At 46.5% G+C, this 22,037-nt stretch overlaps 6 non-coding genes and 3 pseudogenes across 6 annotated transcripts; 3 read left to right on the top strand and 6 right to left on the bottom strand.

The window, feature by feature from the left end:
* Window positions 1-22,037, bottom strand: part of LOC138242516 (zinc finger protein 271-like) — a 681,240-nt pseudogene that overhangs the window by 102,395 nt on the left and 556,808 nt on the right.
* On the top strand, window positions 1,700-1,787 carry trnay-gua (transfer RNA tyrosine (anticodon GUA)). Its single transcript is given in 2 exon segments — window positions 1,700-1,736; window positions 1,752-1,787. It is a non-coding gene; the product is annotated as a tRNA-Tyr (tRNA).
* trnal-uag (transfer RNA leucine (anticodon UAG)) lies at window positions 5,287-5,368 on the top strand. The gene has a single exon. It is a non-coding gene; the product is annotated as a tRNA-Leu (tRNA).
* On the top strand, window positions 8,543-8,615 carry trnaa-ugc (transfer RNA alanine (anticodon UGC)). Its single transcript has one exon. It is a non-coding gene; the product is annotated as a tRNA-Ala (tRNA).
* On the bottom strand, window positions 18,866-18,984 carry LOC138217380 (5S ribosomal RNA). Its single transcript, XR_011181092.1, has one exon. It is a non-coding gene; the product is annotated as a 5S ribosomal RNA (ribosomal RNA).
* Window positions 19,522-19,640, bottom strand: LOC138218577 (5S ribosomal RNA; annotated as a pseudogene).
* On the bottom strand, window positions 20,178-20,296 carry LOC138216580 (5S ribosomal RNA). Its single transcript, XR_011180292.1, has one exon. It is a non-coding gene; the product is annotated as a 5S ribosomal RNA (ribosomal RNA).
* LOC138218891 (5S ribosomal RNA) lies at window positions 20,834-20,942 on the bottom strand (annotated as a pseudogene).
* On the bottom strand, window positions 21,472-21,590 carry LOC138245175 (5S ribosomal RNA). The gene has a single exon (XR_011193789.1). It is a non-coding gene; the product is annotated as a 5S ribosomal RNA (ribosomal RNA).

Here is a 22,037-nt window from a genome sequence, read left to right as displayed (position 1 = left end):
TTGATATTTTTAATATGTACCTTAATTGTAATATATATACATAATTGCTTTGATATGGATGTTCATTTGAAGGAATTGAGGAAACTATGAAGGATCGCAGAACAACCAAAGATACATTTGGGCATCTGCTATTGGTAAAGATGAAAGAGTACCTTAAGTGTGAAGCTTTCATACACACGAGAGAAAAAAAACAGTTTTAATGCACTTCATTAAACTGATGGTATGCTTATCAATCGTGCATAAAGTGTACATAGCAGAGGATGGTTTCAATACATCAACCTCTGGGTTATGGGCCCAGCACGCTTCCGCTGCGCCACTCTGCTGACAGCTGTTATAATGTGATTCAACACAACTGCTCTATCTTTGCTTTCTAAAAGTGCGCCCGAGATGAAAAGTCTAAACGGTAAACGCAGACGTCACTTTGAGCACTTGGTCTTTTATAGCACAAATCATCACCCGCTGCTCTACATGGGCGTGTCTTCAATATCGTTGAGAACCAAACCTTCTGCTTTCCGAGGCAACTGATTCTTTCGTCGTTAATTCCCAAATCTTCAATGAGAATCAGTGAAACGAAAATCAAACACATGTACACACTCGCGTCCTAACCTGAAAGAAAAATCTACACCCACTTTATAATACTGAAAATGATTCAGGAAGTACAGCAAAGTTCTAAAACCAGCGAATGCATCTGCATACAGTACATAAAATGTCAATTTTTCAAAAGTAAAATCTTCAGCTTTGAAAGATTACCATCCATATATTTTCGTTTTTCTCTTTTTTTTACATAACACGCTTTCGAGAAACAAACTGTCTTTTAATTAAGGTTTCATTAGAAAATGTGTATCTTGGTTTGCCAAGTTAAAATCGGCACATCCCAGTGGGCAAAAGATGTAGAATATACGACTATTGAACGCATACCACACGAGTAACTGTGCTCCGTAACTGGTCTAGAATGAAATTGATTATATGTTTATTATACATAAATGGTTGTAGTTTATTATACGGATAAATTTAGAAGACTACTATACATATATAGTTAAAGGTCTATTATACATCAAAGAAAGATTTTTATAGGTGTAGAAACTAGTAAATAAAGCCAATGATTTATTTTAGAAATTTATTCTTAAAATATACAACTATTCACACCTGAAAAATATGTAGTTCAAATTATACATTATATACAATATTGTAATCAACAAATGTCTAACCATCATAAAAAACACAACTAGTAAACTTCAGTTACAAATTCTAGTAACATGGCAATATATATATATAGTAATGACAAACACAAACTAATTACATGAACACGCTAATATTTAACTCAAAACCACATTTCGAAACTTCTTTATTTCCACGAAAATATTATTAATGTAGCACAAACGCTACTTTCTAATAAAGACAGAAAGAAACTATTTGTTTTGTGTCTCATGGTGATCCTCCTCTCGATACTAATGAAATGTTTAATATGATCCCTCGAGAAAAAAAAGGAGTCAATTTCCGCCTGGAATGATTGATGGCCCATCAAACATTTTGTAATATCCCTGGAAGTTTATACAGTAGAATCCTGGTTCGTGGCTTAAATTCAAGGTAAACAAGACTAAGGAAACGAGTTGGAAACTTGATGTCGAAGTGGGATTTAAATCACCCGGAACATTTCACTACATTGGGCAGTATGTGCTAGGGAGCATTGCTTGACGTCCCTTCGATAGCTCAGTTGGTAGAGCGGAGAACTGTAGTGGAGTCAGTAGGGAATCCTTAGGTCGCTGGTTCGATTCCGGCTCGAAGGAAGGTGCTTTTTGTGTACTTTAATCAAAGAGTTAAAAAAGCGAATCTGTTTCATTCAGACATTTATCAAAAGTTCAATAAACGACGAAGTAGAGGTTCCTGTTCCGAATTCAGCCCACGTCTGATTGTCTTGTTTTGGCCAAGATCCGATCTTTGAATTAAGGGACTACTCTGTCTGCTTTGTAATTCAAAAATACATACAAATGTCAAGTTTTTTGTAGATATAAAGGTGTTCTCTGTTTTCAAAGGATAGGTACTTAATTGGCATAATGATTTGGTATTGATTTTGTATCGTTGTATTATGAAGTTTGTGCTTTCTGTGTTTTTATTGTATTGTGAACTTATTTTTTAAACAAATGCTTACAAAGGCAAACACGGCACACATCTGTTTATACCAGTGGTGAATTGTACATTTGTACAAGCTACTGTGCACTTCTGGGAGTATAACAGGTTCGATATAAAGTGGCAAAAATATAAAAGGGGAATATACCCCAGACTGCGTGTAAGCTCTCGTTGTGACTGTTGTTTTATTTTTAGATAAAAATGGCGTACTGTGCACGAAATGTTGCAGAAACACAATTTGATATTTTAATAATTATTATTTTAATAATTTGATCAAATTGAGGCCCAGGATCCAAATCTTCAGTTCTGATTTTTTTAAGTGATATCTTTCCTTCCTGTCGTGGAAGTCACACGATGTGAGCAATTGTTTTTTTTACGTTGCGATCCAAAGATCCTCAGGCGCACTGTAACCAAACCAGGATGGATTCTGCTCGGAGCCGGACTGAGCTCATTCTCACTCCCTGTGCTAAAAACAGAATTAGCTCTTCCCCGAACATCGTCTACAGCTGCTGGATGGTGCTCTGCGTCTTACTGCTCCGGCAATTACTTTGACGAAAGACAGATCACTTGTGCGCTTTTAACCTTCTCGCAGCTACAGCTATAGCCCTGAAAAAAGCATTAGCTTTATCAGTTTTTACATTAATCTATTTTGAATCAAAGTTTGATATTTTTTTATTTTTTATTGCATTTTACATTACAATAATAATAATTATTATTATTATTACGCACACTTATATAGCGCTGTTCTGGATACTCCACTCAATGCGCTTTACAGGTAATGGGGACTCCCCTCCACCACCACCATTCTCCTGAATGATCACAGAGAGTCAGGACCTCGGTTTTACGTCTCAGCCGAAGGACGGCACCTGTTTACAGTTTAGTGTCCCCTTCATTGTACTGGGGTATTAGGACCCGCATGGACCGCAGGGTGTGCGTCAAGCGACAGAAACCAGACGTGTGTCGGGCTCGGCTGCGAGCAGGACAATGACATCACAGGGACAAAGTAGAGGAAATCAAAAGGGTTCTATAAAAGACCTATGTAAGCTGTTGGTTTGCAGTCTGGACTCTAAATCCTCCGATCCGATTTTAAATCTCTATAATACCTGAGCTGCGGCTTCTTCCGAGTATTTATTCGTATACTTATTATGTGTAAGTGTATAGATGAAACCTTTCATATATTGTTCAGTTTAAATCAAAATGCTTTACTAATACAAGAGAGAAGTATAGTATGAAGGATGTGACAAATCTATGATTTCTTGGAACAAAACGGTTTTTATTTGCATTCGAAATGAAGCGGAATTTTAGCGGGACACACAAACCCTTTGTCCTTTTTAGAGTTTTTAGAGTGAACAGACATAAATGTAGAAAACGTGTTTTTTAGCACTACAATAGCAGGGTCAGTGGCATAATGAATAACGCGTCAGGCCTCGCGTCAGAAAATTATAAGTTGGACTGCCGTCTGGCTTGTTGCGTTTATACCACTTACGTTGTTTTATATAAATGAACTCCACCTGAAAGCTATAGAAAACACTTTGGGTAAGTTGTCTGCAGCCTCATGCGAATTTCGACAACTTACCCAAAACACTGTACTGTCTGGAGATCAGCTCCAGCTCTGAACTCAATTGCAATGAAAAACCATGCGTAACAAAACTGGAGAACAGCTGAACTTGTGTTCAGTTCGGTGATGAGGGATCAGAACTGTCCTTGTTGTAATTAGCACGAACTGCACAGGCTCTGAATCAGACCATGTCAATTAGTCTGATCAATGTAGGACACGTTAATGTAGAATTATTAAAAGGTTTATTAGTTAGTTAGTTCAAGTTTACCCACCTGAACTAATGTAGAATTATTACTTGGTCTGTCTCTTGTTTGTATATAAATGAATGACTCTGACAACTTAATGTTAGTTTTTAATTTAGTTTTACGATGTAGGTCAGGCGTTGACATATGCACGAGTATATGAAATGTCTCACTCCTGATTCAACTCATGTTCTATAGGAGATTGGCGATTCCTCCTGTTTCTCATACAACCATATCAGAACCGAAGCCGTTTCACCCAACTCTGATTCAAGATCGACTTGCATCTTTATCCCTTTTTTGTTCGTGATCATTATTTTCTTTAGTTATGATCAATATTGAACTTTTTCTAAATGAAATGACAATAATCAAACATGCAGGCAGATTTTTGAAAAGTATTCGGAATTGACAGGGTGCCCCTTTGGAACAATCGTCAGAAATTGTGAGAAAATGAAAGTTATGTAAGCTCTCACACAAAGCATTGAAGATTGGAATCTGAGTGTAAAAAAGTTACCCGTCTCCCAATGATAGGCAGGGATACACACCATGACTCGAATAGACTCAGCGAACTTTAACACCTATGATATTACGAGTGCTTTGCACGTGTCGAATTTCAAGAAGGAACTACTACAACAGTTGTGGACATAATTCAATACCACCGGCAAAGTCCAATGCCGGCAACATCTGAGAAAATAATGTTCACTCATGGAATTTGGTCTTTGAATGGCTGGCGGGAAAATTCATTTATACTCCTGTTGCACCCTCAGCTGAAACGTTAAAATAACAACGCAGATTTGTTGCAGAACCTGACAAGAATTATTGGGTTAGCACTGTATGTATTCTTGTATATTTACTTTAATTTTAATATAAATGTAAACATGCATGCTGTATAAGCTATTGTAATTTTAAAATATGTTAGCTGAGGATGCGAAGGGGGCTATTATACCTTGTGAAACACACAAGGAACTGTAAAAAAGGCTGTTATTTGAATAAAATTGGCGATCACAAGAAAACCACAATTTATGTGGTATTATCATCAATATCCTTCAAAATCTACGTTCAAATGAAGGATTTGAAGAAACTATGAAAAAAGCAACAGTAATAGCAGAGGATTTTGATTTTTGCTCTTCAAGTCAGCAGATCACCGTAGAGTTGCACCCCTACAAACAGCACAAAGGATGAATCCCACCACCTTCATTATTGCTGTGTTTGTGCCAGTGAAAGTAGCGTTTGTGTTATTGAAAGCATCTCGGAAGATGAAGGTGCAGTCACTTCCACATGTCATGATATCATTAGATCTGACGACAAGAGCTGAAGCCCCCCCTAGTCCAAGCCAGCAATGTGAAGATGGGTATGGAGGAAGGTAGCGTGGCTGAGTGGTCTAAGGTACTGGATTTAGGCTCCAGTCTCTCTGGGGGTGTGGGTTTGAATCCCACTGCTGCCAAATATTAATGTTTTAAGACCTGCAATACAATCAGTAAAAGCGCTTTTTGTTAGGCTGCGGGAGGTGTTTAGAGATAGACTTTCTAAAAGACAGGCTTAACATCAAGGCAGAAAAAATATTTTGTTTTCTCAACAGAAATTCTCTTTGGCACGTTCAGCTTTATGTAGGGAACAACGTCTGCCGAGATCACTTTTGAGGCAGTGCACATGATAGTGTACCGGCAAGTACATTTAATATTGGCTGTGGTGGTGAGCTGCTTTTGTCTGTGAAACTTTTAATTCTTCACGCCGAATCGTTGGCAGGGGTAAAGCTTATTAAATCTTTGAACATAGCGCTCCATCAGAAATACTTTGTTCGTGATCAAAAGAGATCAGAGGATTAACTTCATGGATTCACATACCATACCTTACAGGAAAGATTTAAAAGGGGAATTGATTGTGCTTCCTGATGTTGTTCCTGTCGTTTCTTTGGATACAAAGGTGAATGTTCTTTGACGTTCTGCTAGAGTATCCACTGGGTGGGCTTTATCAATCAGCTCGGAGAGGTCATCAGTGCTCTGTCTCTGGAAAATAATCAGCACTGTCGTTTTTCCCTGTGCTGTCTTTTAAAACATATAAGATCACGAGTTTACAGATTTCTCCAAATAACAACTATACATTTTAACCCAGCGGTTAGCATTCCTTCAATCCAATAGTTTTACTCCGGGTAAAAAGCAGCGAAATATATAGAGAGATTATATTCAAATATTTCAACGTTCTTATTGGATTACCTGTATGGAGATATCGCTCAGAATTCCTAATATGATTTTGAGTTCAGTTTTGCTTTACTACTTTCAGAGTCTTTTATTGACCTTGCTGAAGCAGAGAAGTGACATAATCACAAATGCGACTTACCTGTGCTACTGTTTTTGGTTAATAATGATTATTGCAAGGAAAAAAAAACAGCTCCTTGCATTAAGAGCAAGAGCAACCAACACGCTCGCTTGTTGAGTTGGGTTTTTTTTCCGTGGTGCTCTTCCTCAGATGTAAAGTTATTTGGCGAGCAAGGACCTCTGAGAAGGAGCCTGAATCCATCAAGAACTCAGAAATTCTAATATCGCACTACTGTCTTGTGTACAGAGATCTGCTTCTTCCTTTTTGAGTGTTTTGGTGTTTAAGAGCACGCTTCCTACCTCGAATGTTAGTTTCAGGAGATGTGCTACCGGATAAATGATTATCTTGAAAAGGTTTGGGGATGCACTGGCCGGGATTAAAACCCGGCTCAATTATTTGGAAGTCACCTGTACTACCAACACACTTCTAAGAAGCACCCGCACATTTTCGCAATCCTCTCTCTCACCTACAAAGTTATGAAGACACAGACGACCAATGAAAACTAATTTGATTCACCCAAGGCTTCACTCTTCTGTTGTGATGTTGTTTTAATTAGTGTTAGCTGTGATGAGGTATTGTTTCTGTCTCTTAAAGTTTAAGACTCTGCTCCTTTCTTCCTGGTATAGAAAAAAACATGTTCCATCTTTGTTTACAAACACCACTGTAAATTATTTGTCCATCTCTAAAGCCTGTGTGTATTGACAAGGCAATTCAAAAGCACATATTAAATAAGAACACGATCCTTCTTGTTACCATTCCCGTGGTTGGAGCGTTGTTTCGCCCTTTAACGTTCTTCTACAATATTTACAGACGGCTTTATCACTGGAGTTGTGTGCATCGGTCCATGAACATCAACTGTACTGCTGTTTTTCTATGCGTAATTTAATCGCAAGCACTTAAAAGATGCAAAAAGATTTCAAAGAAAACATAATTGAAAGACAGTCGAGTAAGGAGGTAGAAAAACGTTCTCCCCCGTTGAAGAATCAACCACCGTCGCCCATGTGACTGGATATAAAAATAAATTATTCATTTCAATTATTCATGAAGGGTGGATTGTGGTCAGTGAACATATGCACATCTTTAAGTCAGTTCCACCATCTGTGCTATAGGGGATGTAGTTCAGTGGTAGCGTGCGTGCTTTTCATGTATGAAGTTCCGAGTTCAATCCCTGGCATCACCAGATGTCTTACATTATTGTGCTCACATCGCAATCTTCTGTTGAGTGAGAACTCTTTGCTCGTGTTCATAGAGAGACAGGTTTACACATTTAAACTCAGTCACACACAAAGTGCTACAGTGTTGCTCTGCTGTTTTAAATGTACCTCCAAAGCATTTTGTTCTGTTAACTACCAAATGATTTGAACTAATTTTACATCATATTCAGGAAATCCAGAGAAGGTCATCAGACTTTTAGTGGCTGTTGAAGAAAACACCTGTTGTATCTCACCAGGGATTTCTTGAGAGATCATTCAGCAAGCGAGTTAACAGGGGTTAACGTAGAGAGTGGCGGAGGTGGGATGTCAGGGCTTGACGTCACTGCTTTATTCAAAGAGTGGAGGGGTGGGTGTCAGGGCTATATGACAGTGCTTTCCGCAGAGAGTGGTGGGGGTGGGATGTCAGGGCCATATGACACTGCTTTACACAGAGAATGGAGGAGGTGGGATGTCAGGGCCTGAAAACACAGCTTAACGCAGAGAGTGGAGGGGTGGTGTCAGGGCCATACGACACTTCTTTACACAGAGAGTGGTGGGGGTGGGATGTCAGGGCCATATGACACTGCTTTATACAGAGAGTGGCGGGGGTGGGATGTCAGGGCCTGAAGATACTGCTTAACGCAGAGAGTGGAGGGGTGGGCGTCAGGGCCATACGACACTTCTTTATGCAGAGAGTGGTGGGGGTGGGATGTCATGGTTATACGACAGTGCTTTCCATTGAGAGTGGTGGGGGTGGGATGTTATGGCCATAAGACACTGCTTTATGCAGAGAGTTGAGGGATTGATGTCAGGGCCATACGACAGTGCTCCACTCAGGCCTCTGCTTGAATTTGTACTCCTCCTCTCTCCCTACCTCTACCTCTATGATATTTGCACTTTCTGGAGAGGCGATTTTCTCCACTTCAGTAGCCCGATTGCGTGGAGAGGGGTGTAGAATGTGGCACCGCCTTTCCTGCTCCGTCCATGACAGGCGTGCTGGTCTCTGGAGAGAGAGCACGGTCCATCAGCGCACTCCAATAAAGGCACTGGAGGCAGCTGAAACGCATTGGCGAAGCTCAGCACTGGGCCGCTGGGCACATCTTACCACCATTTCCGTAGTGTAGTGGTTATCATGTTCGCCTTGCATGCGAAAGGCCCTTGGTTCGAAACCGGGCGGAAACAGACTGGCTTCTTTTGTCGCATACAAATGGGTTGTACAACTTTAAACTAGCAAATGGAAGAGGGCTGAAGTAAGAGACAAGATGTAAATAGGGTTAACTTAAGTCAGTTCTGCCTGAAAATTAGACTTCTAAGCAACAGGGGTTTATGGCAGGAAAGGGGGTTAACTGATAAGGATTCCAGATGCGAGGGGGCATAATCTTAAACTGACCATTTGGCCAGGGTCTCTTAACTGGCCAAATACCACGACCCCCCCCTTACCATAACACCGAATGATGTCTGAAGCAGCAAGGAAGGACTATATAACCTAAAAGTTTGTACCGGCACATCGAACAATACTTCGGTTTTGTTGTTTCTTGTGGGAAACAAGACTTCGGCTTTATTGTTCCTTATGTCCGTCATGGCAGTGAACAGGTCCTGGTTACAGGATCTCTAAAAAAGGAAATAAAGACTGAAATCAGATCCGACCCACCATGCTGCCACGGTGACGGTGCACTGCCCAGTGAAAGTGGCAGCCTGTCCCTGGACTGTGGGAAACTGGAGCACCTGGAGGAAACCCCCACAGACCAGGGAGAGAACATGCAAACTCCACACAGACAGCACCCACACCCCAGGTCCAGCACTGTGAAGCATGCCCGACGATGCGGAAGGGCTTTTACAAATGAGTGTGTAACTCACACTGGTGCCCAGGATGGCCTGCTACCGGAACGCAACCTAATTTTCTTAATGCAGTTTGTTCGAAGCGGTTTGCAGGAGCTGGAGGTGAGGACTGAGCTGGGGTCCAGTGTGCAAGTGTGACTACTGATGTCGTGTGTGTGTGTGTGTGTGTGTGTGTGTGTGTGTGTGTGTGTGTGTGTGTGTGTGTGTGTCTGGATCATTGTGAGCGCCGTCAGGTTTGTGTATTTGTTTAAACAAGAGGATGTGTCTGTGCGGGTCTGACTCTGTGTGAGGGTGCAGCTCTAACTGTTCGCGCGCGGGCGTGTCTATCTCTCTACAATGCATGAGGGGCTAAATCTGCCTCTGAGAAACTGACTTTTCAGAAGAAAAATCTATGAAAAGGCACGGCCTGGCCCTCTTCTCTTGCTCCCGACGTATAACACACTGGGGGATGAAGCTGGTGTCTTCAGCTGTAACCCTAGCTATTTATGCAAACAGCTCTTTTATGAAAAGCAGCTCTAGGCCTAGACAAGAGGAACAGATAAAACAAATCTTAGATTTATGGCTTATTCAAAGCAGACTGAGCGCTGCTATACTGTATGTAGGAGCCAGAGATGAAGAATGAGCTATTTAAGGAAATCAGGAGTGTGAGAGAGGGAGTGTGTGTTTTTCCTCCCAATAGAGAAGGCTTGTGGTTCTTTCTGCTTTTCTGCACAGGCTGCCAACATAAGTACGTGTTGGGTTCTTGGTTTGAATGCTCGAGTTGTCAGGCTGGCGTTTTTTGTTCCTATTGGAGCCCATAATTGTGAACAAGGCGCTTGAGGACGTCTCTGTGCAGGTGTGCGTTTGTAATGACGTGTGTGCGCATCTCTGTAGCGGATGTTTCAGTAAAAAAACGCATTTAAAACATTCAACCTTTTCATGTTCCTAATATTCTTTCATTCTTCACAATAATAACTAAGGTTGCTGCTGGAAGAGGTGTTAGTGGGGCCACCAGGGGGAACTCTCACCCTGTGGCCCATGTGGGTCCTAATGCCCCAGTATAGTGACGGGGACACTGGAAAAACTGTAAACAGGTGCCGTCCTTCAGATGAGACGTAAAACCGAGGTCCTGACTCTCTGTGGTCATTAAAAATCCCGGGGTGTTTCTCGAAAAGAGTAGGGGTTTTACCCCAGTGTCCTGGCCAAATTTCCCATTGACCCTTACCAATCATGGCCTCCTAATAACCCCCATTTATGAATTGGCTTCATTACTCTGCTCTCCTCCCCACTCATAGCTGGTGTGTGGGGAGCGTTCTGGTGCACTATGGCTGCCGTCCCATCATCCAGGTGGATGCTGCACATTTGTGGTGGTGGAGGGGAGTCCCCATGTCCTGCAAAGCGCTTTGAGTGGAGTGTCCAGAAAAGCACTATATAAGTGTAAGCAATTATTATTCATTATAATGTAATAAGTCCATTATTTCTCACCCCTCCATTGCAAGGCATACACAACACAAACACCAGGAACAATTATCTCAGAAGTGAATTGCAAATGTATTGAGTTGTGATGCAACTGTAACTTGAACCTAACATGACTGTGGCGTGCATTTTTGAAATTGCATTTTCACAGCTGAAATACAAAATGAAGCTGATCGCAGTCCAAACTCAAGGTATTGTTGTAAAACTAAATATTCAACATGTTTCTACCTGTCCCTTTTCAGCTCACTCAGAAGTCCACAGCCTGCAGCCTGGTGCCTCTCTGTCTCCCCCCTCCACACTGCTGGTCCAGTGGAGGTGCTGTTTGATCCTGCACGATCTGTCCGGAATCGTATAGTCTTACTGAGCAGCGCAGGGCTCCCTGGCCCCAGTTACGAACAGTGAGTGTCAGTGCAGAACAGCTCTCTGACACTCCGCTCCCTCACTCCAGCTGATCAGGGCAACTACACAGTGAGGGACCTTAATGGAAGCAGTATCAGCACTGTGATCGTCACTGTGGGTGGTGAGCAGGTCTACAGTAGGATCACTAGAGGGCTCTATATTCTTGACAGAGTGTGTTCTTATATCATCCTCTGTCCTGATTGTCTTTCAGCTCACAGAGACAATGTCACCCTGCAGCCTGAAGCCTCTCTGTCTGTCCCTCTGTTCACTGGAGAGCCAGTGGAGGTGCTGTTTGATCCTGCAGGAGGTGGAAACTGGACCTCAGTGTGTTCTGTCCAGAACAGCACAGCCAGTTGTGTCCCCCAGTACAGTTTTTTTTATTTTTGATGATTAGCCATATGTTGATTACAATATTGTACATAATGTATAATTTGAACTCGATATTTTTCAGGAGTGAATGAATAAATTTCGAAACCAAATTATTGTCCCTCGATCTCTGTCTCTCTCTCGTCCTGCTGTCTGTCTGTCCCTGCCTCTCTGTCTCTCTCTCTTTCAGCCCCGTCTGTCAGTCTGTCTGTCCTTCTCTCTCCTTCCTCTCTCTCTCTCCTTCCGCTCTCTCTCTCGGTTTGTTTGTCCCTCAATCTCAATCTTTCTCTTTGCCTGCTGTCTTTCTGTGCCTTCATCTTTGTGTCTCTCTCTCCTTCCTTTCTGTCTGTCTCTCTGTCTGTCCTGCGTTGTCCCAGCTGGGCCTGTCTCCCCGGCTCTCTGCCTTCAGCTCTGTTCGCCGATGTCCCACCAGCCCGTCTCTCTCTCAGCCTGTCTCTTGACTTGCAGGAGGAAGAGGAGGTGGAGACAGCTCCTCCGGCAGGAGAGAGGAAGAAGGTCAGTGCTGGTCCCACCCTGCCTCCTGTCCTGTCTGTGGTGGAGTTTCGCCATCTTGTCTGTCTTGTCAGCCCTGTCTGTCACTGTCTCTCTCCTCCTCCTCTCTGTGCTGTGGTGTCCAGTCAGTGTGTCTCTCTCCTCCTCCTCTCTGTCCTGTGGTGTCTAGGCAGTGTGTCTCTCTCCTCCTCCTCTTCTCTGTCCTATGGTGTACAGTGGGTCAGTATTAGTGGGCTACACCCAGGCTCACTCACTGCGAGTGTGATCTCAGCAGAGTCTCTGTACTCTTGGGACACTTGACTCACCTGTCTCTCTCTTTCTCTCCCTGTGCTGTCCCTCTCCTGCCCCCTCTCTCCCTACTCGGACTCCAGCTGGAGGAGGTCCAATCACCACCTCCTGTGAGACAGAAGAAAAAGAAAGTGGGTAATGCTCTGATTCTCTCTTTACTCCTGTCCAGTGTCCAGTCAGTGTGTGTGTATGAACCCCTCTCTCTCTCAGTGCAGTGTTCATGTACTGGAGTGTCCAGTCAGTGTGTGTGTATGAACCCCTCTCTCTCTCAGTGCAGTGTTCATGTCCTGGAGTGTCCAGTCCGACTCTTAACGTGACTCTCCTGTCTCTGCTTCAGAAGTGCTGGTGCGTCTTTTTAAAGTCCCTGAGCTGCATGTCGGTGGAGACAGATGATAAGGACGAGCCGATGGAGGCGGCGGAGACCGTGTGTCAGGAGAGGAAGAGCGAGGGAGAGGAGGAGCAGGCTGCCGGGAAGGACAAGAAGAAGAAGAGGAGGTGCAGGTGAGCAGACAGGGGGACGCCGCCCGGTCGTGTCTGTGATTCAAGAAGGAGTCTCCTCTTGCTGTTTGATGTCATGGTGATGTCCGTGTCTGTGTCCCTCACACCTGCAATAACAATATTCTTTCCAGGTTCCTTTCCTGGTTCTGTGCCAGCTAAGATCGGAGTCGCCTTCCCCACCAAGGACTGGACTGGACTGGACTGGACTGGAGCTGAGGGACACCAGACTGGACTGGACTGGAGCCAAGGGACCCCAGACTGTGCTGGACCGAAGCTGAGGGACCCCAGACTGCACTGGACCGGAGCTGAGAGACACCAGACTGGACTGGACTGGAGCTGAGGGACCCCAGACTGTGCTGGACCGAAGCTGAGGGACCCCAGTCTGTGCTGGGCCAAAGCTGAGGGACCCCAGTCTGTGCTGGACCGAAGCTGAGGGACTCCAGACTGTGCTGGACCAAAGCTGAGGGGCCCCAGACTGGACTGGACTGGAGCTGAGGGGCCCCAGGCTGTGCTGGACCGAAGCTGAGGGACCCCAGACTGGACTGGACCAAAGCTAAGGGACCCCAGACTGTGCTGGACTGAAGCTGAGGGACCCCAGTCTGGACCGAAGCTGAGAGACCCCAGTCTGTGCTGGACCGAAGCTGAGGGACCCCAGTCTGGACTGCACTGGAGCTGAGGGACCCCAGTCTGGACCGAAGCTGAGGGACCCCAGTCTGTGCTGGGCTGAAGCTGAGGGACACCAGTCTGGACTGAAGCTGAGGGACCCCAGTCTGTGCTGGACCGAAGCTGAGGGACCCCAGACTGTGCTGGACCGAAGCTGAGGGACCCCAGACTGGGCTGCACTGGAGCTGAGGGACACCAGACTGGACTGGACTGCACTGGAGCTGAGGGGCCCCATACTGGACTGGACCAGAGCTGAGGGGCCCCAGACTGGACTGGACCGGAGCTGAGGGACCCCAGATCCCAGTCTGGACTGAAGCTGAGGGACCCCAGTCTGGACTGAAGCTGAGGGACCCCAGACCCCAGTCTGGACTGAAGCTGAGGGACCCCAGACTGGACTGTGGAAAACTTTCACATTATCTCCACCTGAGTCCTCAGATCGTCTGCATGACCTTGTATTATTAAGTATTATTTTAAGGTCCTGTGATGATCGTAAGATGGGGGGGGGGTGTGTCCCTTGACATTAATCTGTATTGTAATTTTTGTTCTTTTGTTAAGCATCATTAAAATGTTTTTTAAAAAAAGCTTTTGGTTTTTTCCCTCCCCCCCCGAAACGAACAAACAGAGTCTGTCTTTCTCTTTCATCCCGGAGAGTTTGTGGTTGATGGATTGAGGCCGAGAGCCCTCGTTGTCGGCGTGCCACCAGTTAGCGGGGCTAAAGCAGGGGGGGCATCGTGTCCAATACTCCTTGAAACGAGACAGATTTCAAGCCACCTCCGTCTGAAGAGAAGGAAGTTGACCACGAACTCCAGGGTGTCCTAGGAAGCTCTTTAGCCATCGTTTGCCCAGCAGCCATCTCACCCTGCAGCTCCCAGCTAGCAGCCCCCTCCCCACTGGAGCCCAGCAGGTAGAAGCCTGGTCAGTACCTGGAGGGGAGACTCCTGGGAAAAACTGAGGTTGCTGCTGGGAGAGGTGTGAGTGGGGCCAGCAGGGGGCGCTTTCACCCTGCGGTCTGTGTGGGTCCTGATGCCCCAGTATAGTGACGGGGGACACTGGACTGTAAACAGGCGCCGTCCTTCGGATAAGACGTCAAACCGAGGTCCTGACTCTCTGTGCTCATTAACAATCCCGGGGTGTTTCTGGAGAGGAGTAGGGGTGTTACCCCAGTGTCCTGGCCTGATTCCCCCCCTGGTCTTGACCCATCATGGCCTCCTTATCACCCCCCCTCTCTGAACTGGCTCCATCCCTCTGCTCTCCTCCCCACTGAGAGCTGCTGTGTGCTGAGCGGACTGGAGCATCATCCACGTGGGGGCTGCACACTGGGGGGGCTGGAGGGGATCCCCCTGACCTGGGAAGAGCTCTGAGTGGAGAGTCCAGACGGATTAATTATTATTATTATTATTCGTGCTGCAGTGGGCTTCAGTCCTGGTAGTGAGAGGGGGATCTGTGATCAGTACAGATACTTATGACTGTATAATAATACACGATAGAAATGGAAAACAGGGTAGCGCTGTAGTCTCTTCGAAACGTTTTGAACTGCCAGAAGAAGTTTTCACAACCCGGACTCGTGAAGGTACAGGTCTTCTCCCTTCGTCCGGAGTAAGGTGAGAGGTTATCCCCTCGGGGCGCAGTATCCCCGATGCACCCCCCCACCACCACCCAAAATGACACACACTTCTGTGACGATTGGGAGACCCCGGTTCGATCAGCCCCTGCGGTGTAGGAAACGACCCGCTGGAGAGAACACGCAGACTCCACACAGAAGGGTCACCTCGGCATTTATTCCAACAGCAAAACACCAGAGAGAAACGGGTCTCCGAAAGATGAGCGCACACCGGGAAAAACACTACGGGGTCATTACAAATGGGAATAGGAGTTCTTTTTTTCTTTTCCGGACGTCAGTTGTATCGTGTCCTGGTGATTTCTCCTGTTTCGAACGGAGTTCAATGTCACGTTTCTACTTTATTAGAGAGAGGCACTGAACTTTGGGGAACGTGACATCCACCCAGTATTACTAGTAGGTTGATAAATATAAATGTTCTTTTTCCCCCCGTATGATACCTCGCGAAATATAACGATGGCCAACTCCTTAAGTCGAAATTTAAACCCTTCTCACGCTACAAGACAGTCCGTCAACATCGCCGCGGCCCGAAGCGCGACCTTCGGTATGACGTTGGCGGAATAGGGTAGGGTAAGTACGTCACAGCCGGGGGAAGCCCCTATCACGTGAGAGGGGTGCTGCGGGCGACGAGCCCCCGGGGGCGAAGAGAAGTTGATTTGCGTGGGGTGTGGAAACACTACACGACCGGGCAAGCGAGCCGTTTTTTTTTTTGTTTTGTTTTTTCAGAACATCAGAACAACCGCAGAGATGACCATCGATCCACTCCGGACGTTTCCTTTTTTGTCCTTTTTGGCCTCCAAAATAAAAAAAAAAACTGGGATCCATCGTGGCGTTGCCAAATTAAAATGTCAACCACTTTTCGGGCTTTCGTGCTGTCCATGATGAAACCGTCATGGTTGTGTAAGGATACGTTACGTCACAGACCGGCGGCGCTCGGACGTGAGGAGTGTCGTTACGTTTTTGAAACGGGCACGTCAGACAAGATCTCTGACAAGATCTCTGAAAAACCCAAACCTGTAAGATTCAATTTCAATTCAGTTTTTTTTATATAGCGCCTTTCACAACAAGAATGCCCCAAGGCCCCGAACAAAGGAGTTGTTCCACACCCCCGCCACCCTCTGTGTACAGTAGAGCCCCCTGTACTGACTGGAGGAGCTCACCCAGCTGTGTCTGGAGAGAAGCCGGGGAATCGGCTTCAACCACAGGGCTGGGCGGCTTGTTCCCCACCCCCATCCCCTTCTGTGTACAGAAGAGCCTCCTGTCCTGACTCCAGTAGGAAATGTCACCTGGAGGCAACACACCGGCTTCTTTTAACAGATCACCTCGGGAATCGGGAACAACGGAGCTGTGTGCGGCCGTCTGTACGGAGGGGTTCAGCGCGGGGGGGCTCCGGGCTCGGGTCTGGACCCGGGGGGGGGGGGGGGGGCTGTCTGTGTGGAGTCTGCATGTTCTCCCTGTGTTCTTCGGGTCCAAAGACAGGCTTTTGGGCTAATTGGCTTCTGGGAAAACTGGCCCTGGTGTGTGTGTGTCCTATGATGGAGTGCTGTCCTGTCCAGGGTGTGTGAGTGAATGTGTGTTTGTCATGTGATGGACTGGTTCCTGTCCAGGGTGTGTGAGTGTGTGTGTCTGAGTGTCCTGTGAGGGACTGGTGTCCTATCCAGGTTGTGTGTGTGTGTCCTGTGAGGGACTGGTGTCCTGTTCAGGGTGTGTGAGTGTGTGTGTGTATCCTGTGAGTGACTGGTGTCCTGTCCAGGGTGTGTGAGTGTGTGTGTCCTGTGATGGACTGGTGTCCTATCTAGGGTGTGTGTATGTCCTGTGATGGACCGGTGTCCTGTCCAGGGTGTGTGAGTGAGTGTGTGTGTGTCCTGTGATGGACTGGTGTCCTGTCCAGGGTGTGTGAGTGTGTGTGTCTGTGTGTCCTGTGATGGACAGATGGTACCAAGCCTGGACACCCATGAGACACTGGCTTCCTCAGAAGACTCTCACGGAGGGCACACTGTCCCTAACCCGGGTCCAGAAGAAACTACAGTGATCTATAATTCCTGCGCCTCGGAAGGGTTTATGACGTCTATGTCCGGCGCCCGCGCCCGTGGACTGGCGGTTTGGCGTCGCGCTCCGCAGCTCGAGCTTCGGTGCGAGGCAGGGCGGGAGGGAGCCGATGTGGCCTCGGCGCCATCTTTGCTGGTGAGTCAATTGTGACCGTTGCGGTACAATAAACCATCAATAAACCTTTTCCCACCCCGTCCAGTATTTCTGTCGCGGCCCACGTCCCTTACAATCGACAAACTATAAAAAAAACAGTAGCCCTTCGCAACATTACACGCCATTTTTTTATTTTAAACGTCCGCTAGATACGCAGGTGGCTCGATACCTGTCTTATCCTCGCCGGCGTCTTTATACCGGCAAGTGAATTTTATTTGGGGTCCCTCAGAATTGTGACAGAAATGTCAGTGAACCACAATAAAAAACGAAACTTTTTTTTTAAAGGCGGTGAATGGATTTTTTGAGTAACCGTGTAGCGACTAACGTAAGGAAAAAAAGTTGTCTTTCCCTACGAAGACGTTTTGGTACAGGACTTTCTTTAAATATCAGTTGTGCATAGCGTTTTACAAAAAGTTGATGATGATCTTGGAGATAATTGCAAAGGAAAATTGAGATAACTACCAAAACATTACGTGTGAAACGACAGGACAGAACTTTGAACCCACAAAGAAACAAAGGTATGAAATATTGCCTCGTCATGGGGGGTTGATAATTGTAGTAAGTGTTCCTAATTTTCGTAAAGAAATGTATATTATGGGAGTCACACGTGAGATTTAGTGTATATACGTTTCATATTGTGCATATATACGGGGTTAAAAAGTGGAATGAGTATGATTATAAACTCGTGTGTCCTATAATCAGATAATTTTTGAACAAGCTTTGATTAGACAGGTGAAAAACAACATCAGATCCTTTATTTTAATATATTCTCACGTCTGAATATCAGCTTCTCCCCTCTGGCCAACATTTCAGGGCTCCCAGGTGTAGATCCCAAATTGAAACAAATATTAATTTGTTACCCAGTTAAACAGTTAATAGAAGTGAGTGACCAGGGTAAATAAAGGTGGGTCAGTGTAAACTGTTTATTCTGGACCAGACTTCGTCATGTGTGATATGTCATGACTTCTTATATTAAGTTTTATCTTTATATTTAGTTCTACATGTGTAATAGATGCGATGTGTGTCCATAAAAAGGTTTCTCCAGGGGAAAATCAAGTTCGTTTTAAAACCGTGTTTCCTTTTTAGGGTACGTTTGCATTCCAAGTGTGGGATTTTTGCCTTTTTGTATTTTTGCTGAGACAAGTTGCCTTTCTTATACGCGGAGGGATCTGCTCGTGAGATGTCCGCTTGGTCCATTTCTGAGCTCAGTATAAGGTGTAGAAAGCATGACTGTCATCATAACCCGCATCTCACCCAGGTGTGGAATAATGTTGTGACTATTGCTTCAGCAATAACATGCTGATTGCATGTTTCTAGATGGGAATAACAGAGATCTCAACTACTGAGGGGCCTTATTAATAAAGTCTCCACAGCCGAAGCGCTGTGTCTCTTTTCAGCTGGCGATAAACCTTTCCTCGATCCTTTGCGGACTTGTTAAACTGTTCCTGATCAGAATAAAAAACGCTCACGCTAATACACAAGCACCCGTGTCTCGCCAAAGCTGACAAATAAACAGACGGACAAGCCGCACTGCACGTGTGAACAGGGGAATGAGCGAGCGAGCGGGGATAGGGCGCCTCCTGCGCTTAAAAGCTTACAGCACCTGGTATTCCCAGGCGGTCTCCCATCCAAGTACTAACCAGGCCCATCCCTGTTTAGCTTCCGAGAGCAGACGAGATCAGGCGTGCTCAAGGGGGTGTGGCCATAAGCGAGAGCAAGGCTCGCTGGCACCCTTCTTATTGAGAGGACAGCTCCGTCACCTCTTTTACGACGCTGCTTTTTTTCCCTTGCGTTTTTCTCTTCTTCCCACGTTCTCTCTCTTCACTGCCTTCGTCCCCGCTCTATTTCACTTCAGCCTTTCACTCTTGCTTCCTTCCAATGAGGACGGAGCTGCGGGAGAAAGGGCGCTATAGAGGATCGCTGTGGAGAGCTGCTGCTGTGCTTTGACATCTGAGCTCTGTTGAAAACGATCTCAATACAATTCTGAAAAACGCGACTCTCCGAACGCCAGCCGAACAAGTCTCCACAGCCGAAGCGCTGTGTCTCTTTTCAGCTGGCGATAAACCTTTCCTCGATCCTTTGCGGACTTGTTAAACTGTTCATGATCAGAATAAAAAACGCTCACGCTAATACACAAGCACCCGTGTCTCGCCAAAGCTGACAAATAAACAGACGGACAAGCCGCACTGCATGTGTGAACAGGGGAATGAGAGAGCGAGCGGGGATAGGGCGCCTCCTGCGCTTAAAAGCTTAAAGCACCTGGTATTCCCAGGCGGTCTCCCATCCAAGTACTAACCAGGCCCATCCCTGTTTAGCTTCCGAGATCAGACGAGTTCAGGCGTGCTCAAGGGGGTGTGGCCATAAGGGAGAGCAAGGCTCGCTGGCACCCTTCTTATTGAGAGGACAGCTCCGTCACCTCTTTTACGACGCTGCTTTTTTTCCCTTGCGTTTTTCTCTTCTTCCCACGTTCTCTCTCTTCACTGCCTTCGTCCCCGCTCTATTTCACTTCAGCCTTTCACTTTTGCTTCCTTCCAATGAGGACGGAGCTGCGGGAGAAAGGGCGCTATAGAGGACCGCTGTGGAGAGCTGCTGCTGTGCTTTGACATCTGAGCTCTGTGGAAAACGATCTCAATACAATTCTGAAAAACGCGACTCTCCGAACGCCAGCCGAACAAGTCTCCACAGCCGAAGCGCTGTGTCTCTTTTCAGCTGGCGATAAACCTTTCCTCGATCCTTTGCGGACTTGTAAAACTGTTCCTGATCAGAATAAAAAACGCTCACGCTAATACACAAGCAACCGTGTCTCGCCAAAGCTGACAAATAAACAGACGGACAAGCCGCACTGCACGTGTGAACAGGGGAATGAGCGAGCGAGCAGGGATAGGGCGCCTCCTGCGCTTAAAAGCTTACAGCACCTGGTATGCCCAGGCGGTCTCCCATCCAAGTACTAACCAGGCCCATCCCTGTTTAGCTTCCGAGATCAGATGAGATCAGGCGTGCTCAAGGGGGTGTGGCCGTAAGCGAGAGCAAGGCTCGCTGGCACCCTTCTTATTGAGAGGACAGCTCCGTCACCTCTTTTACGACGCTGCTTTTTTTCCCTTGCGTTTTTCTCTTCTTCCCACGTTCTCTCTCTTCACTGCCTTCGTCCCTGCTCTATTTCACTTCAGCCTTTCACTCTTGCTTCCTTCCAATGAGGACGGAGCTGCGGGAGAAAGGGCGCTATAGAGGATCGCTGTGGAGAGCTGCTGCTGTGCTTTGACATCTGAGCTCTGTGGAAAACGATCTCAATACAATTCTGAAAAACGCGACTCTCCGAACGCCAGCCGAACAAGTCTCCACAGCCGAAGCGCTGTGTCTCTTTTCAGCTGGCGATAAACCTTTCCTCGATCCTTTGCAGACTTGTAAAACTGTTCCTGATCAGAATAAAAAACGCTCACGCTAATACACAAGAACCCGTGTCTCGCCAAAGCTGACAAATAAACAGACGGACAAGCCGCACTGCACGTGTGAACAGGGGAATGAGCGAGCGAGCGGGGATAGGGCGCCTCCTGCGCTTAAAAGCTTACAGCACCTGGTATTCCCAGGCGGTCTCCCATCCAAGTACTAACCAGGCCCATCCCTGTTTAGCTTCCGAGATCAGGTGTGCTCATGGGGGTGTGGCCGTAAGCGAGAGCAAGGCTCGCTGGCACCCTTCTTATTGAGAGGACAGCTCCGTCACCTCTTTTACGACGCTGCTTTTTTTCCCTTGCGTTTTTCTCTTCTTCCCACGTTCTCTCTCTTCACTGCCTTCGTCCCCGCTCTATTTCACTTCAGCCTTTCACTCTTGCTTCCTTCCAATGAGGACGGAGCTGCGGGAGAAAGGGCGCTATAGAGGATCGCTGTGGAGAGCTGCTGCTGTGCTTTGACATCTGAGCTCTGTGGAAAACGATCTCAATACAATTCTGAAAAACGCGACTCTCCGAACCCCAGCCGAACAAGTCTCCACAGCCGAAGCGCTGTGTCTCTTTTCAGCTGGCGATAAACCTTTCCTCGATCCTTTGCGGACTTGTAAAACTGTTCCTGATCAGAATAAAAAACGCTCACGCTAATACACAAGCACCCGTGTCTCGCCAAAGCTGACAAATAAACAAGCCGCACTGCACGTGTGAACAGGGGAATGAGCGAGCGAGCGGGGATAGGGCGCCTCCTGCGCTTAAAAGCTTACAGCACCTGGTATTCCCAGGCGGTCTCCCATCCAAGTACTAACCAGGCCCATCCCTGTTTAGCTTCCGAGATCAGACGAGATCAGGCGTGCTCAAGGGGGTGTGGCCATAAGCGAGAGCAAGGCTCGCTGGCACCCTTCTTATTGAGAGGACAGCTCCATCACCTCTTTTACGACGCTGCTTTTTTTCCCTTGCGTTTTTCTCTTCTTCCCACGTTCTCTCTCTTCACTGCCTTCGTCCCCGCTCTATTTCACTTCAGCCTTTCACTCTTGCTTCTTTCCAATGAGGACGGAGCTGCGGGAGAAAGGGCGCTATAGAGGATCGCTGTGGAGAGCTGCTGCTGTGCTTTGACATCTGAGCTCTGTGGAAAACGATCTCAATACAATTCTGAAAAACGCGACTCTCCGAACGCCAGCCGAACAAGTCTCCACAGCCGAAGCGCTGTGTCTCTTTTCAGCTGGCGATAAACCTTTCCTCGATCCTTTGCGGACTTGTAAAACTGTTCCTGATCAGAATAAAAAACGCTCACGCTAATACACAAGCACCCGTGTCTCGCCAAAG

This window comes from Lepisosteus oculatus, chromosome 14 (assembly GCF_040954835.1).
Source record: "Lepisosteus oculatus isolate fLepOcu1 chromosome 14, fLepOcu1.hap2, whole genome shotgun sequence".
Classification (NCBI taxonomy): Eukaryota; Metazoa; Chordata; class Actinopteri; order Semionotiformes; family Lepisosteidae; genus Lepisosteus; species Lepisosteus oculatus.
Note: the sequence above shows the minus strand (reverse complement) of the source record. Positions and strands in the feature narration are given on the sequence as shown.